Here is a 16,460-nt window from a genome sequence, read left to right on the forward strand (position 1 = left end):
GTCTCTCTCACCTCACGCAGGTGGTTAGAAAGATATAAATACATCACGCTCTTGTTTGTTCATTCCAATTGATGGCGTGTGTGTGCTCTATAATGTGTGTTCACGTGCACGCAATTTGTGCGTTCAATACACGCAGTCGTGTTCAGGCCTGTATTTGCAGTAATGTGGATGATTCAGTGCAGTTGTGTTGTGCGTGAACTTTCCTAAAGCCACACGTAGGCGAGGCCCGTTAACCTGCGGTTGATGTTACCGTCGACAACACCATCTACCAGGTTTAGGGTTTTCCTCCCCCACACATCAATTGAATGTATAATGTATTCATTTAAAATATTAGAGGGTTTGTATCGTTTTAGCCAGGAGTTCTGAGTTGTTTCAAGCACAACTAAATCCTTTTGACTATATATTTTAATATCTGGTAAAAAAAATATCTGCTGTAAAATGAAATATCAATATTTGAATCTGGTAAAATATCTACTGTTAATTATACATAATGAATATATTTGAATCTGGTAAAATACTGTGTTTTAGTGCAGCTTTAACACTAAATGATATATTTTTGTAATTTTTTAAAATCATATTGACTGATATTTGACTGATACTAGTAAAAACATGGTCCGTTTCTCCGACAGGACGAAGAAGCATATTCCATTGAATTGGGTTAGGGTTAATCAGTGTTTGGGAAACCAACTCTCATCATTTTAATTCATGGCCCGACGTGCGTTCGTCTCGATGTCTCGATGTCGTCTCTGACTACACTCTTAAAGTATTGATAGAACCTCTATACCTCTATATCTTTCACTTTTTCTTGGCCGTTAGTCTGTACAAACACATCAAAAATATTGTAGTATTTTACTATAGTTTATTTCATACTTGTCTGAAACAGTATCCTATAAATGCTTTTTTTTATTTTATTTTTTTTAGGTTTTCAGATTTTGTTTTATTTCTCAATACCTTGCCGTCGGGGTGAGGAGATACCGGGAACCAGATCGCCCCCAAGTTAGCACGCCGTCCCCGACGGTCTGAAACCAGCCCCAACCACCTTCTGAGCCACGGTGCACAGTCATGACATGCCTCTTGCTCTTACTGTCACACCTCGCACATTTCAAACATCTTCATCCTCACCATCTTCATCAATAGATTCACATTTAATTCAAACCAAACTGTTACCACGTAGTAAGTGGTGGAAAAAGTACTCAATTGTCATACTTGAGTAAAAGTAAAGATACCTTAATAGAAAATGACTCAAGTGAAAGTGAAAGTCACCCAGTAAAATACTACTTGAGTAAAAAATATTTGGTTTAAAAAAATACTTAAGTATCGAAAGTCGAAGTATGAATCATTTAAAATTCCTAATATTAAATTAAACTCGACAGCACAATTTTTTTTAAATATATATATATTTTTACATTTACAGCCAGGGTCCAAAGACATCATTTACAAACTAAGCATTTGTGTTTAGTGATTCCTCCAGATCAGAGGCAGTAGAGGTGACCAGGGATGTTCTCTTGACAAGCCTGTCAATTGGACCGTTTCTGTCCTGCGAAGCATTTAATATGTACAGAGTAAACATTTACATTACTTTATTGAGGAATATAGTGAAGTAAAAGTTGCCAAAATAAATAAATATACAGTACAGATACCCCCCCCCCAAAAAAACTGCTCAAGTAGTACTTTAAAGTATTTTTTTATACTTTAAACCCCTGAATGTATTGTGTATTTTGCTCTACTTTTATATATATATATATATATATATTAGTGTCTGAGTGTTCTCTTAATAAAGTTGTTGGTAACGGTCTAGTAAATGTCAAACTGAGAGATGTAAGGGAGGAGAGAGAGACAAGGCAAGATGTTGCTGTGTCAAACCGAGAGCTGTGTTCGAGGTCTGGGCCCGCTTCTCTGTGGTGGATTGTTCTCTGTCTGTGTGTGTGTGTGTTCATGTAATTTTGTTCCAGGGTCGCAATGACGAGGTGTGTGAGAGATCAGAGGGCTCTCTCTCCCTACCTCCCTCTCTCTGTTTCTGTCTCTCTCCTTTTCTCATTCAGACACACACGGAGGTGAGATCAGGGGTTTTGAGAGAGCGACAGCGGGCCCATAACCGCTCCTACGAAACTCCCTCCCACACGTACGTAAGTACAGAAAGACACAGACCACACACACACATGTAGCAGAGCTGTGCCGTGATCACGCCGAAAGGATGAATGGTAAGTCTGCATCTCTGTCCTTGTCTATAAGTTTGAAACTTAAGTTACTATACGGTCACAGGTTGCAATGCTGTGAAGATGGTTTTATATTGTATCATTACGTACAGGTACAGAAGCATCTTTGTTGATGCTGTTGACCCAATTGCACATCTGGCAAAAACAATGATAAACCCTGTGGCTTCATACACTATCAACTGGCTTAGTTATTTTTATACTTTAAAAACAAGGATATTTAAAAAAAAATGTTATTGTATATTTTTGTTGATCACAAGGGTCTGAAAGCGCATGTGGCCGTACTCATGACAAGACTCCCCGTATAAAGTCCTGGCAATTGAATAGGTCTGCAAGACACGGATCTCATTGAAGCCCCCCCCCCCCCCAGGACAGTCTATTGTTTTCAGGGCTTATGATTTATTAACGCATTTAAATCTGGTGATTTTTGACCTTTTGACCCCATTCAGATTTTTATTAGGATCCCAGTCTCTACTCTCCTGGCGTCTCCCATCCATTGGTCTTTCTCTATTTGGGATCTAGAGGGGGAACGTTATTTCTGAACTGTGCCTCAAGCAAAGGACATTTCTGCAAAGCCTTTTAAATGTCCTCCGTTTTCTCAATCCGTTTCCAGCTTCTGCTCCATCCTGGTACTGTTGCTGAAAGACATGTAGTCATTCTGAAAAGATGGTTTACATATGTGCTTTTTCATTACTCAGTTGAATCGCATCACAAATTGTACTCGTAGAGAATTTTGAGTAGGCCAGTTCAATAGTTATTTTGAAATTGCAGTATTTGGTGTTGACCTCATATGCATTTGTCATATTTTGAGTGCCGTGCATGCAGGGATGTAAACGAATCTATCCGCCTAGCCTGAGGCTAGTACTGTTCAGACCGGGTAAGAAGAACATATGTCCATCTGGCCTGTCAGGACAGTGGAATTTAGTATTTTTAAATATCGCAGTGAATGTTATTTGGGTTTGACTGAAATCCCCGTCTACTAGTGCAGCTGGCTCGTCAACTAAATCCTTAAGTTCCGTCACTGCGTTCATACCTCTGAAAAATATCTCACTCAAAATTTCATAGAGCATTTGGCCGTTGGGTTATTGTCCCGTTGGGTTACTGTCCCGTTGGGTTATTGTGCCGTTGGGTTATTGTGCCGTTGGGTTATTGCGCCGTTGGGTTATTGCGCCGTTGGGTTATTGGCCGTTGGGTTATTGCGCCGTTGGGTTATTGCGCCGTTGGGTTATTGCGCCGTTGGGTTATTGTCCCGTTGGGTTATTGTCCCGTTGGGTTATTGTCCCGTTGGGTTATTGTCCCGTTGGGTTATTGGCCGTTGGGTTATTGTCCATTTGGGTTATTGGCCCGTTGGGTTATTGTCCCGTTGGGTTATTGTCCCGTTGCGTTATTGGGTTATTGTCCCGTTGGGTTATTGTCCCGTTGGGTTATTGTCCCGTTGGGTTATTGTCCCGTTGGGTTATTGTCCCGTTGGGTTATTGTCCCGTTGGGTTATTGGTCGTTGGGTTATTGGCCGTTGGGTTATTGGGTTATTGGCCGTTGGGTTATTGGGTTATTGTCCCGTTGGGTTATTGTCCCGTTGGGTTATTGTCCCGTTGGGTTATTGTCCCGTTGGGTTATTGTCCCGTTGGGTTATTGTCCCATTGGGTTATTGTCCCGTTGGGTTAATGGCCGTTGGGTTATTGGGTTATTGGCCCGTTGGGTTATTGTCCCGTTGGGTTATTGGGTTATTGGCCCGTTGGGTTATTGGCCATTGGGTTATTGGGTTATTGGCCGTTGGGTTATTGTCCCGTTGGGTTATTGTCCCGTTGGGTTATTGTCCCGTTGGGTTATTGTGCCGTTGGGTTATTGGCCGTTGGGTTATTGTCCCGTTGGGTTATTGGGTTATTGGCCCGTTGGGTTATTGTCCCGTTGGGTTATTGGGTTATTGTCCCGTTGGGTTATTGGGTTATTGGCCGTTGGGTTATTGTCCCGTTGGGTTATTGTCCCGTTGGGTTATTGTGCCATTGGGTTATTGTCCCGTTGGGTTATTGGCCGTTGGGTTATTGTCCCGTTGGGTTATTGTCCCGTTGGGTTAATGGCCCGTTGGGTTATTGTCCCGTTGGGTTATTGGGTTATTGTCCCGTTGGGTTATTGTCCCGTTGGGTTATTGGTCGTTGGGTTATTGGCCGTTGGGTTATTGGGTTATTGGCCGTTGGGTTATTGGCCGTTGGGTTTTTGGCCGTTGCGTTATTGTCCCGTTGCGTTATTGTCCCGTTGGGTTATTGTCCCGTTGGGTTATTGTCCCGTTGGGTTATTGTCCCGTTGGGTTATTGGCTGTTAGCTTTTTTGTTGGTACAATAACCCATCTGATAATTGTTATCATCAAAAGAGATCCTCTACTGTCACAGAAGTAGAAAAATGCATATACAAATTTGTCCGATAACACGTCATTGATTTCTATTGTAAAATAAATGCTTTTCCATATTTCAGGTTGAGTCTGAGAACCTGGATCTGCTGCTGACAGTAAGTCCATTTTCACCAATCAATACTTTTTTATTACATTTACATTTAAGTCATTTGGCAGACGCTCTTATCCAGAGCGACTTACAAATTGGTGAATTCACCTTATGACATCTAGTGGAACAGCCACTTTACATTAATCTGTTATTGTCAGTGACACACAATATTTCCCCCCAAAAAAGAAGAAGCTTTTATACAGGTCTAACGACAGCATAAAATATAAACTAAATTAAAATATAAGATAATTCTCAGTAGGGAATGTGCAACGGGTATACCTTACCCGTGACCTTCATGACCTTTGGTTAATTAGTTATTTAGACAAGCGTCCAATCTGTACTGAGGAAAAATAACTTTGTACCTTGTGAAAATAATTCATTTTCAGGAATTAGGTCAATTACATGTTTATGGGTTTTATTGGGTGGAACAAGACCGACCTTATTACTGCAGGCGTGCCGACCTGTCGAGGGTTGATGGGTGATCTTATTCGGTAGGTTCCCGTCAAACCTGCACTGAAACGTTCAGGCAGTAAGCTAAAGACATTTGAAGAAATTCACTGCAGTGTTTCGCCATCTGTTTTTTTAGGATGGAATATTTGGATATTTGGATAAATATAGGAAATTAGTATGATGTGGCTAGACCCAATAAATAGGTATATAAGAGGTATGTAATGGGTATATAATGGGTACATAATGAATATAATGGTTATGTAATGAATATAATGGGTATGTAATAGGTATGTAATGGGTATATAATGAATATAATGGGTATGTAATGAATATAATGGGTATGCAATGAATATAATGGGTATATAATGAATATAATGGGTATGCAATGAATATAATGGGTATATAATGAATATAATGGGTATCTAATGGGTATATGATGGGTATATAATGGGTATGTAATAGGTATTAAATGGGTATTGATCAAAATAGTGCAGCTTTAATCTTGTAGCTTTGACCTGTGATTCTGCCATAGTTAATTGTTTGGCCAGTGTTCAGATTCTGCTATAGTTAATTGTTTGGCCAGTGTTCAGATTCTGCTATAGTTAATTGTTTGGCCAGTGTTCAGATTCTGCTATAGTTAATTGTTTGGCCAGTGTTCAGATTCTGCTATAGTTATTTGTTTGGCCAGTGTTCAGATTCTGCTATAGTTAATTGTTTGGCCAGTGTTCAGATTCTGACATAGTTAATTGTTTGGCCAGTGTTCAGATTCTGACATAGTTAATTGTTTGGCCAGTGTTCAGATTCTGCCATAATTAGGACACATGATTGTATACCGTGTTAGTCACACAGACTCTAAACACTAGAAAACCACATCTCAGATCAATCTACATTTAACACAATATAAAACATTGGCCTGAAACACGACGTTACATTTTGGGCACTCAAAATAATCAAGGAAATGCCTTTTTCCGTGCTAGGATACTAAGTGTGTCTTATTTCACCTGTATTGCAACTACCGTAAGTACGTTGTTGATCTCATCTCACCTTCTTTAGGCGAGATGAGTCCTTCATCAATTCTTTATTTAGTGATGAGAAATGTAGTGATGAGATTGATCTGATAGAAAAAAAGTCCAGTTTTCTCTCTCTCTCTCTCTCAATTCAATTCAATTGGCATGGGTAACATGTGTTAACATTGCCAAAGCAAGTAAGGTAGATAATATATAAAGTGAAGTAAACAATAAAAATGAACAGTAGACATCACACATACAGAAGTTTCAAAACAATAAAGACATTACAAATGTCATATTATATATATATATACAGTGTTTTAACAATGTACAGATGGTAAAGGACACAAGATAAAATAAATAAGCATAGATATGGGTTGTATTTACAATGGTGTTTGTTCTTCACTGGTTGCCCTTTTCTTGTGGCAACAGGTCACACATCTTGCTGCTGTGATGGAACACTGTGGAATTTCACCCAGTAGATATGGGAGTTTATCAAAATTGGATTTGTTTTCGAATTGTGGATCTGTGTAATCTGAGGGAAATATGTCTCTCTAATATGGTCATACATTGGGCAGGAGGTTAGGAAGTGCAGCTCAGTTTCCACCTCATTTTGTGGGCAGTATGCCCATGGCCTGCCTTCTCTTGAGAGCCAGGTCTGCCTACGTTGGTCTTTCTCAATAGCAAGGCTATGCTCGCTGAGTCTGTACATATAGTCAAAGCTTTCCTTAATTTGGGGTCAGTCACAGTGGTCAGGTATTCTGCCTCTGTGTCCTCTCTGTGTAGGGCCAAATAGCATTCTAGTTTGCTCTGTTTTTTTGTTAATTCTTTCCAATCTGTCAAGTAATTATCTTTTTGTTTTCTCATGATTTGGTTGGTTCTAATTGTGCTGCTGTCCTGGGGCTCTGTAGGGTGTGTTTGTGAACAGAGCCCCAGGACCAGCTTGCTTAGGGGACTCTTCTCCAGGTTCATCTCTCTGTAGGTGATGGCTTTGTTGTGGAAGGTTTGGGAATCGCTTCCTTTTAGGTGGTTATAGAATTTAACAGCTCTTTTCTGGATTTTGATAATTAGTGTGTATCGGCCTAATTCTGCTCTGCATGCATTATTTGGTGTTCTACGTTGTACACGGAGGATATTTTTGCAGAATTCTGCGTGCAGAGACTCAATTTGGTGTTTGTCCCATTTTGTGAAGTCTTGGTTGGTGAGCGGACCCCAGACCTTACAACCATAAAGGGCAATGGGCTCTATGACTGATTCAAGTATTTTTAGCAAAATCCTAATTGGTATGTTGAAATTTATGTTCCTTTTGATGGCATAGAATGCCCTTCTTGCCTTGTCTCTCAGATCGTTCACAGCTTTGTGGAAGTTACCTGTGGCGCTGATGTTTAGGCCAAGGTATGTATAGTTTTTTGTGTGCTCTAGGGCAACAGTGTCTAGATGGAATTTGTATTTGTGGTCCTGGTGACTGGACCTTTTTTGGAACACCATTATTTTGGTCTTACTGAGATTTACTGTCAGGGCCCAGGTCTGACAGAATCTGTGCATAAGATCTAGGTGCTGCTGTAGGCCCTCCTTGGTTGGTGACAGAAGCACCAGATCATCAGCAAACAGCAGACATTTGACTTCGGATTCCAGTAGGGTGAGGCCGGGTGCTGCAGACTTTTCTAGTGTCCGCGCCAGTTCGTTGATATATATGTTGAAGAGGGTGGGGCTTAAGCTGCATCCCTGTCTAACCCCACGACCCTGTGTGAAGAAATTTGTGTTTTTTGCCAATTTTAACCGCACATTTGTTGTTTGTGTACATGGATTTTATGATGTCGTATGTTTTACCCCCAACACCACTTTCCATCAGTTTGTATAGCAGACCCTCATGCCAAATTGAGTCGAAGGCTTTTTTGAAATTAACAAAGCATGAGAAGACTTTGCCTTTGTTTTTGTTTGTTTGGTCTCTCTCTCTCTCTCTCTCTCTCTCTATTTCCCTTCACTGGAGCTACGGGGCCTAGTCCGAACCATGAACAACAGCCCCAGACCATAATTCATCACTCCAGAGAACGTGTTTCCAGAGTCCATTGGTGTCGAGGTTTTACACCACTCTGGCCAACACTTGTCATTGGCTCATGGTGATGATCTTAGGCTTAGGCTTCCAAAGGCATTTTGTATCTCGGTCGTGAACGGTTGCAAACGAGTACAGAGGATTTTTACTCGCTTCGTCCCGTTCTGTGAGCTTGTGTGGCCTACCACTTCGCGGCTGAGCCGTTGTTGCTCTTAGACGTTCCCACTTCACAATAACACTTACAGTTGTCCGGGGCAACTGTAAGTGGGGCAGAGCAGGGCAAGCAGGGCAGAAATCTGACTCCTTGGAAAGGTGGCGTCCTGTGACGGTGCCATGATGAAAGTCACATGATGAAAGTCACATGATGAAAGTCACATGATGAAAGTCACATGATGAAAGTGCTCAATTTCATACACCTGTCAGCAACGGCTGAAAAAGCTGAATCCACTAATTTGAAGGGGTGTCCACATACTTTTTTCCCTCACTGTATATACAAAAGTATTTGATCCCCTGCTGATTTTGTACGTTTGCCCTCTGACAAAGAAATGATCCGTCTATCATTTTAATGGTAGGTTTATTTGAACAGTGAGAGACAGAATAACAACAAAAAAAATCCAGAAAAACGCATGTCAAAAAATGTATTTTAATGAGGGAAATAAATAAGGAAGGAAGGAATGAGGGAATGAAGGAAGGAATGAGGGAATGAAGGAAGGAATGAAGGAAGGAATGAGGGAATGAAGGAAGGAATGAGGGAATGAAGGAAGGAATGAGGGAATGAAGGAAGGAATGAGGGAATGAAGAAAGGAATGAGGGAAGGAAGGAGGGAATGAGGGAAGGAAGGAGGGAATGAAGGAAGGAATGAAGGAAGGAATGAAGGAAGGAATGAGGGAATGAAGGAAGGAATGAGGGAATGAAGGAAGGAATGAGGGAATGAAGGAAGGAATGAGGGAATGAAGGAAGGAATGAAGGAAGGAATGAGGGAATGAAGGAAGGAATGAGGGAATGAAGGAAGGAATGAGGGAATGAAGAAAGGAATGAGGGAAGGAAGGAGGGAATGAGGGAAGGAAGGAGGGAATGAAGGAAGGAATGAAGGAAGGAATGAGGGAATGAAGGAATGAATGAAGGAATGAGGGAATGAAGGAAGGAAGGGGGGAATGAGGGAAGGAAGGAGGGAATGAGGGAAGGAAGGAGGGAATGAAGGAAGGAAGGAGGGAATGAAGGAAGGAAGGAGGGAATGAAGGAAGGAGGGAATGAGGGAAGGAATGAGGGAATGAAGGAAGGAATGAGGGAAGGAATGAGGGAATGAAAGGAGGAAGGAATGAGGGAATGAATGAGGGAATGAAAGGAGGAAGGAATGAGGGAATGAATGAGGGAATGAAAGGAGGAGCGAAGGAAGGAAGGAAGGAGGGAATGAATGAAGGAATGAATGAATGAAGGAATGAAGGAATGAATGAGGGAATGAAAGGAGGAAGGAATGAGGGAAGGAAGGAACGGGGGGTCGGGGTCATTCGGAGGATTCCCTCCTGTCTTCCTTCTTCTCTCTCTGTCTCTTTGGGTAGAGAGTGGTGTGTGTGTCTGTGTAGAGACTTCCTGTCAGCTGACTAACCTAGAGATCCTCACTCCGGTAAACAACAGGGTTCTCATCTACACTCACACACGCGCTCACACAGACAGACACAAAGCTCCCCTACCCACCCTCCCACACACACCCGCCCCTATAAACATACACATGTAGGTCTTTAACCAAACCGTAGGATGTGTAACTGACCAGCCTGAGAATGTGTGGTGTTCTTGTGCTAATATAATAGAGAAAAACATAGACGACATCAATTGGTAAGTGAAGAGAACGATATACGTTTAGAGAGAGAGAGAGAGAGAGAGAGAGAGAGAGAGAGAGATATAAAGAGATATATATATATATATATATATATATATTTATATATTAAGAGAGAGAGAGATATATAGATATATATATATAAAGAGAGATATATATACATATATATATATAAAGAGATATATATATATATATATATATATATATATAATGAGAGAGAGATATATATATATATAGATATATATAAAGCAAGAGAGAGATATAAAGAGAGATATATATATATATATATATATATATATAAAAGAGAGAGAGATATAAAGAGAGATATATATATATATATATATATATATATATATATATATATATATATATATATATATAAAGAGAGAGAGAGAGAGATAGATCAACAGTGAGAGAGAAATAAAGATAGATCAACAGTGAGAGAGAAATAGAGATAGATCAACAGTGAGAGAGATAAAGATAGAGAGGAGGGAGACCGTAACTATGTTTCCTGAGGATGTGGTTTTCATTGAGGGTGGATGGGGGACTGTCTCTGTTACCTTTTCATCCTGACACCTGTGTGTGTATAAGCGTACACAATAAGGATATGTGTGTGTGTGTGTGTGTGTGTGTATAAGCGCACACAATAAGGATATGTGTGTGTGTGTGTGTATAAGCCGACATGATCAGAATATGCTTGTGTGTGACAGTGTGATATATTTTGAGACCTTGTTTTTTGTCGGTCATGTCGACAGAGAAAGAAAAATAAAAGAAGAGAGAGAGGAGGAAATACATAGAAGATGGTAACAACGGAGTCTTCCTGTGAGAGATGCATAATCTCTCTGAGTCATACAGTCTTAACGTGACCTAATTACAACAGACAGCGTGAGAGAGACAGAGAGAGAGAGACAGAGAGAGAGAGAGACAGAGAGAGAGAGAGACAGAGAGAGAGAGACAGAGAGAGAGAGACGGAGAGAGAGAGACGGAGAGAGACGGAGAGAGAGAGACGGAGAGAGAGAGACGGAGAGAGAGAGACGGAGAGAGAGAGACGGAGAGAGAGAGACGGAGAGAGAGAGACGCAGAGAGAGAGAGACGCAGAGAGAGAGAGACGCAGAGAGAGAGAGAGACGCAGAGAGAGAGAGAGACGCAGAGAGAGAGAGACGCAGAGAGAGAGAGATAGACAGAGAGAGAGAGACTTGTGCATTGAACAGATATAATCTAAAGGCCAGTTTCAGTGTGTGAGATTTGTTTGCCAATAAGTTTTAACGACTTGAGTCACACTCTCAATAGCGAAGGTTCTCCAGGTAATTTTCTACAGCAGGGCAACAGAGTAACCACTAGAGGTCCCTCCATCCCAGCACAGAACACACCCAGAGAGACCAGAGACCCTATGGCTGAGAGAACACCCCTCCAACCTCCAACTCCCCAGCCTTACCAGGACCCATGCTTCCAGCATCACACCCACCTCTCCCACCACTTCCACCTCGGTATCGGGAGCCCCAGTCTGGACCAGACATCTTGCCACCACCCTCCGGAGCTCCAGATTCCCCTGGAGCAATATGAGGGAACTGGAATAGAGGCAGCACCCAGGACCCCTCTCCCCGATTCAAGCCCCTATTATGGGGGGAGCAGAGACAGCTACAGCGGTGAGGGTGGTGGAAGAGGAGGTTATGTAGACATTCATGGACATAGCAGAGGTGATAACTGTAGTGATGTCGATGGTAGAGATGGTTGTTTTGGAGCGCGGAAAGCTATCTATCGTAATAGGGGGGTTGCGGATGATGTTGTAGGTCAAGGGGATGATTTCGGCAGCCATTTTGAAAGTCAGAGCCTTGCCTATGCTAGCCAGAGGGATGAGGGCTGCGATGGTGACGACAGCAGCGCCAGCGGTAGTGGTGGTGATATTTACCACAGAACGGATGAGGGCTGTAAAAAGGATGATGTCTTTTACAGAACGGACGAAGGCTGTATCAGCAGTAGGGATGATGTTTTCTACAGCAACAGTAGAGATTATGGGCGTGAGGAGAAAACGGACAAGGGGTCTAACACTAGCGATAAGGTCTTTTACAGAATGGATGAAGTCTGTCGTAACAGTGATGACGTGTTCTACAGCAGAGATTATGTGTGTGAAGAGAGGCGAGATGGTAACAGTGGTTATAGAGACACCACTACCGGTAGCCATGATGGTGGAAACAACAGAGTTGATCATCTCTATAATGGTAGCGATATCTTTGACGATAAAGGAAACAGGGATAGTTTGAGAAGGGTTGATGATTTCGGAGGAGACCGTGATGATTTTGGGGATAAAAGGTCCAACCTGGATCCTCCAGATGCCCAGTTCAAGCCTGGGTTTTGGGTGAGTCCCTCTCCCCCAGATCAGTGTTCTGTGGCTTGGGAAGGCAGTGAGAAGGGTGGGGGGTACCCCAAGGATTGGGCATCTCTGTACTCCTATTCCCAGGCAGCAAGTGGCCCTAGCGGGGGTGGCGTTGGGGTGTACCGGCAAAAACTGGACTCCTTTTCAGAGGCGTTCTTCGTCAGACGCAACGTCGCCGGCAACAGAATTCCGAATGGGAATTCCGGAAGTGGAGTTTTAGGATTCGAAGCGGGAGGAGGAAGCACAGGATGGATCAAAGCGAGTGCTTACAATTCACTCACAGACTCTTCCACTCTCCCTCCTCCTCCTCCTCACCCCTACCCCTTGCTCCTTAGCCCTCCTCCCTCCCCTCTCCCCACTCCCAAACTCACCACGACCCCTTCTCTCGGGACAGTTGAACTAACCCAGACCCCAGGGGATGATTGTAGTGGAACAGTCCAGTTTTACCCCTCCTCTCACCAGCCACTCCACACTTCCCACCCCTCCAACGTCATGTGGAAGCTCCCACCCTGTCATTGGCTGCAGCAGTCAGGTGACGTGGGTGTCGTCGACGGCAACCCCTCAAGCGCTGGCCATGTCTACTGCCAGGAGGCAGTGTTCACTCAGAGACATGTTCACCAGGATAATGAGAATAATACAGGTATGTTGCTGTGTGTTCGTGTAATCCAAAATCAAACATGTTCTATCCAGTCTCCTTCTGTAGCTTCCTCATAATTGATTTATTATGTTGCTTCTTCCCCCCCTCTCTTCTGCTCACAGGTCACTATAGTCTTCAAACTCAGGCACAATCAAACGTCGTCTCTGCCTCACCCCTTCACCTATCCTCTCCTCCATCCCAGCCCCCCAGTGGACTGCCACAGCATGGAGCAGCACCCCTAGTGGTGTTCAGAGGTATTCCCTTCCTCAGTCCGCTCCAGTCTCATAGAGGAGGAGGGCAGAGGGGAGTGGAGCGGATTGGGAGAGGGCTCCACTACACCCCTCGACCTATGCTGAATCCCCAACGCAGGGGAACGGGGCTCCTCTCCTCCCTCATCCCACCATCAGCTGGGGAACGAGGGACGGGAAGGATGACTAAAGAGAAGGGATATTTTTTACTTCCGTGAGTATGGATGGACAGAGTAATGCATTCGAGTGTGTTCTTCTGTTGCTCGTTCGTTTGTTCTTTTTGTTAATTCATTGATTGATTCTCTCAGGTGTATCAACGTGGGTCGAGGGTTCCAGGCTGAGCTGCCATGTTGTCGAGAGAGGGAGGAGGGGTCAGGGGCGTGGCCAGAAGAATCATCATCATCCAATGAGAAGTTGCTCTGGAAACCGTGGGAGGAGCTTCAGAGGAGTTCTGTAATTCAGGAAGAAGGTAAGAAGAACCATTCAAACCTTCTTCCTTAACGTTCAATACTAGTTCCTTAATATTAAGATTAAAAACTACATGCTTAACATTAAACTCGACTTCCTTAATCTTTAACATTCAAAAATCAAATCAAATCAAAATCAAATTTATTTGTCACATACACATGGTTAGCAGATGTTAATGCGAGTGTAGCGAAATGCTTGTGCTTCCAGTTCCGACAATGCAGTAATAACCAACAAGTAATCTAACTAACAATTCCAAAACTACTGTCTTATACACAGTGTAAGGGGATAAAGAATATGTACATAAAGATATATGAATGAGTGATGGTACAGAGCAGCATAGGCAAGATACAGTAGATTGTATCGAGTACAGTATATACATATGAGATGAGTATGTAAACAAAGTGGCATAGTTAAAGTGGCTAGTGATACATGTATTACATAAGGATGCAGTCGATGATAGAGTACAGTATATACGTATACATATGAGATGAATAATGTAGGGTATGTAAACATTATATTAGGTAGCATTGTTTAAAGTGGCAAGTGATATATTTTACATCATTTCCCATCAATTCCCATTATTGAAGTGGCTGGAGTTGAGTCAGTGTGTTGGCAGCAGCCACTCAATGTTAGTGGTGGCTATTTACCAGTCTGATGGTCTTGAGATAGAAGCTGTTTTTCAGTCTCTCGGTCCCAGCTTTGATGCACCTCAATCATACTTCCTTAGCATTCAAATCTAATTCCATAACATTCAAACCTACTTCCTTAGCATTCAGTCCTACTTCCATAACATTCAAACCCACTTCCTTAACATTCAAACCCACTTCCTTACCATTCAACTCTACTTCCTTAACATTCAATCATACTTCCTTAGCATTCAATACTAATTCCACAACATTCAAATCTACTTCCTTAGCATTCAGTCCTACTTCCATAACATTCAAACCCACTTCCTTAACATTCAAACCCACTTCCTTAACATTCAATCATACTTCCTTACCATTCAACTCTACTTCCTTAACATTCAATCATACTTCCTTAACATTCAATCATACTTCCTTAACCCCTATGTCAGAGGTATTCACCTCTACGAGGTCCATGGTCTATGTCAGGGGTATTCACCTCTACGAGGTCCATGGTCTATGTCAGAGGTATTCACCTCTACGGGGTCCATGGTCTATGTCAGGGGTATTCACCTCTACAAGGTCCATGGTCTATGTCAGGGGTATTCACCTCTACAAGGTCCATGGTCTATTTCAGGGGTATTCACCTCTACGAGGTCCATGGTCTATGTCAGGGGTATTCACCTCTACGAGGTCCATTGTCTATGTCAGGGGTATTTTGGTTTTATCTTCTACCTGATAATGAATTGGACCCACCTGGTGTCCCAGGTCTAAATCAGGCCCTGATTAGAGGGGAATCACCCACCTGGTGTCCCAGGTCTAAATCAGCCCCTGATTAGAGGGGAATCCCCCACCTGGTGTCCCAGGTCTAAATCAGTCCCTGATTAGAGGGGAATCACCCACCTGGTGTCCCAGGTCTAAATCAGGCCCTGATTAGAGGGGAATCACCCGCCTGGTGTCCCAGGTCTAAATCAGTCCCTGATTAGAGGGGAATCACCCACCTGGTGTCCCAGGTCTAAATCAGTCCCTGATTAGAGGGGAATCACCCACCTGGTGTCCCAGGTCTAAATCAGTCCCTGATTAGAAAAGGAACAATTACAAAACCAGTGGAACTGGCTTCCTGGTCCAGAGTTGAGTTTGACGGGGTTAGTTAGGTTAGTTTGATGGATCTATGTTTTATACTGTATGAGTCTCAGGCTGATCTGAGATTAAAACCCTCCTGTGGTGTTTTTCATTCTCTCTGATTCTTCCGCTCTCCCATTCTCAGTGGAGGCGGTGTTGTCTTTGTGTAATTCTAGCTGTCTACCAGGAGGGGGCAGCAACACAGAGCTGGCTCTACACTGTCTCTACCTCTGTCATGGAGATGCCCTGGTGAGGAGGGAGGGACCATTCATTCATTCCTTCATTCATTTATTAATTAATTTATTCATTCATTCATTCATTTATTAATTAATTAATTCAATCATTAATTTATTCATTCACTCACTCACTCATTCTTTTTTTCTTTAATGTATCTATCATTTAGTTTATTTCGGTTCAAAGATCACCCATTTCCTCAGTTCCTCATTTCAAATTTTCTGTACTTCATCCTTTCTTTCTTTCTTTCTTTCTTTCTTTCTTTCATCCCTCTCTTCCAGGCCACGTTGGAGAGATTGTTCTTCTCGAACCCATCAACAGCAGTAGACTACCATTACGCTGGTAACCCTTGACCCCTTCATCCCTGACCATTAACCTATACATATCATAAACATATCCCATGCCTTCTCTGATGATTCCTCCAATGCTAAGTCAAATATCATGTGTGTAAGCTTACTGTCTGTCAGTTCACCTTTGAGTTGGTAACTGACTCTAGACAGGGAGTCCCAGAAGGCACCTGTTTCATGACCTCCATGCTTTCAGTACTGTAGTCTAGACCCACTATATAGTACTGTAGTCTAGAACCACTATACAGTACTGTAGTCTAGAACCACTATACAGTACTGTAGTCTAGACCCACTATACAGTACTGTAGTCTAGACCCACTATACAGTACTGTAGTCTAGACCCACTATATAGTAC

The 16,460-nt window shown here is 42.6% G+C and overlaps 1 pseudogene; it reads left to right on the forward strand.

Moving 5' to 3' along the window:
* Positions 1–2,053: 2,053 nt before the first annotated feature.
* Positions 2,054–16,460, forward strand: part of LOC135515535 (uncharacterized) — a 26,271-nt pseudogene continuing 11,864 nt past the window's right edge.

Source organism: Oncorhynchus masou, chromosome 27 (assembly GCF_036934945.1).
Source record: "Oncorhynchus masou masou isolate Uvic2021 chromosome 27, UVic_Omas_1.1, whole genome shotgun sequence".
Taxonomy (NCBI): Eukaryota; Metazoa; Chordata; class Actinopteri; order Salmoniformes; family Salmonidae; genus Oncorhynchus; species Oncorhynchus masou.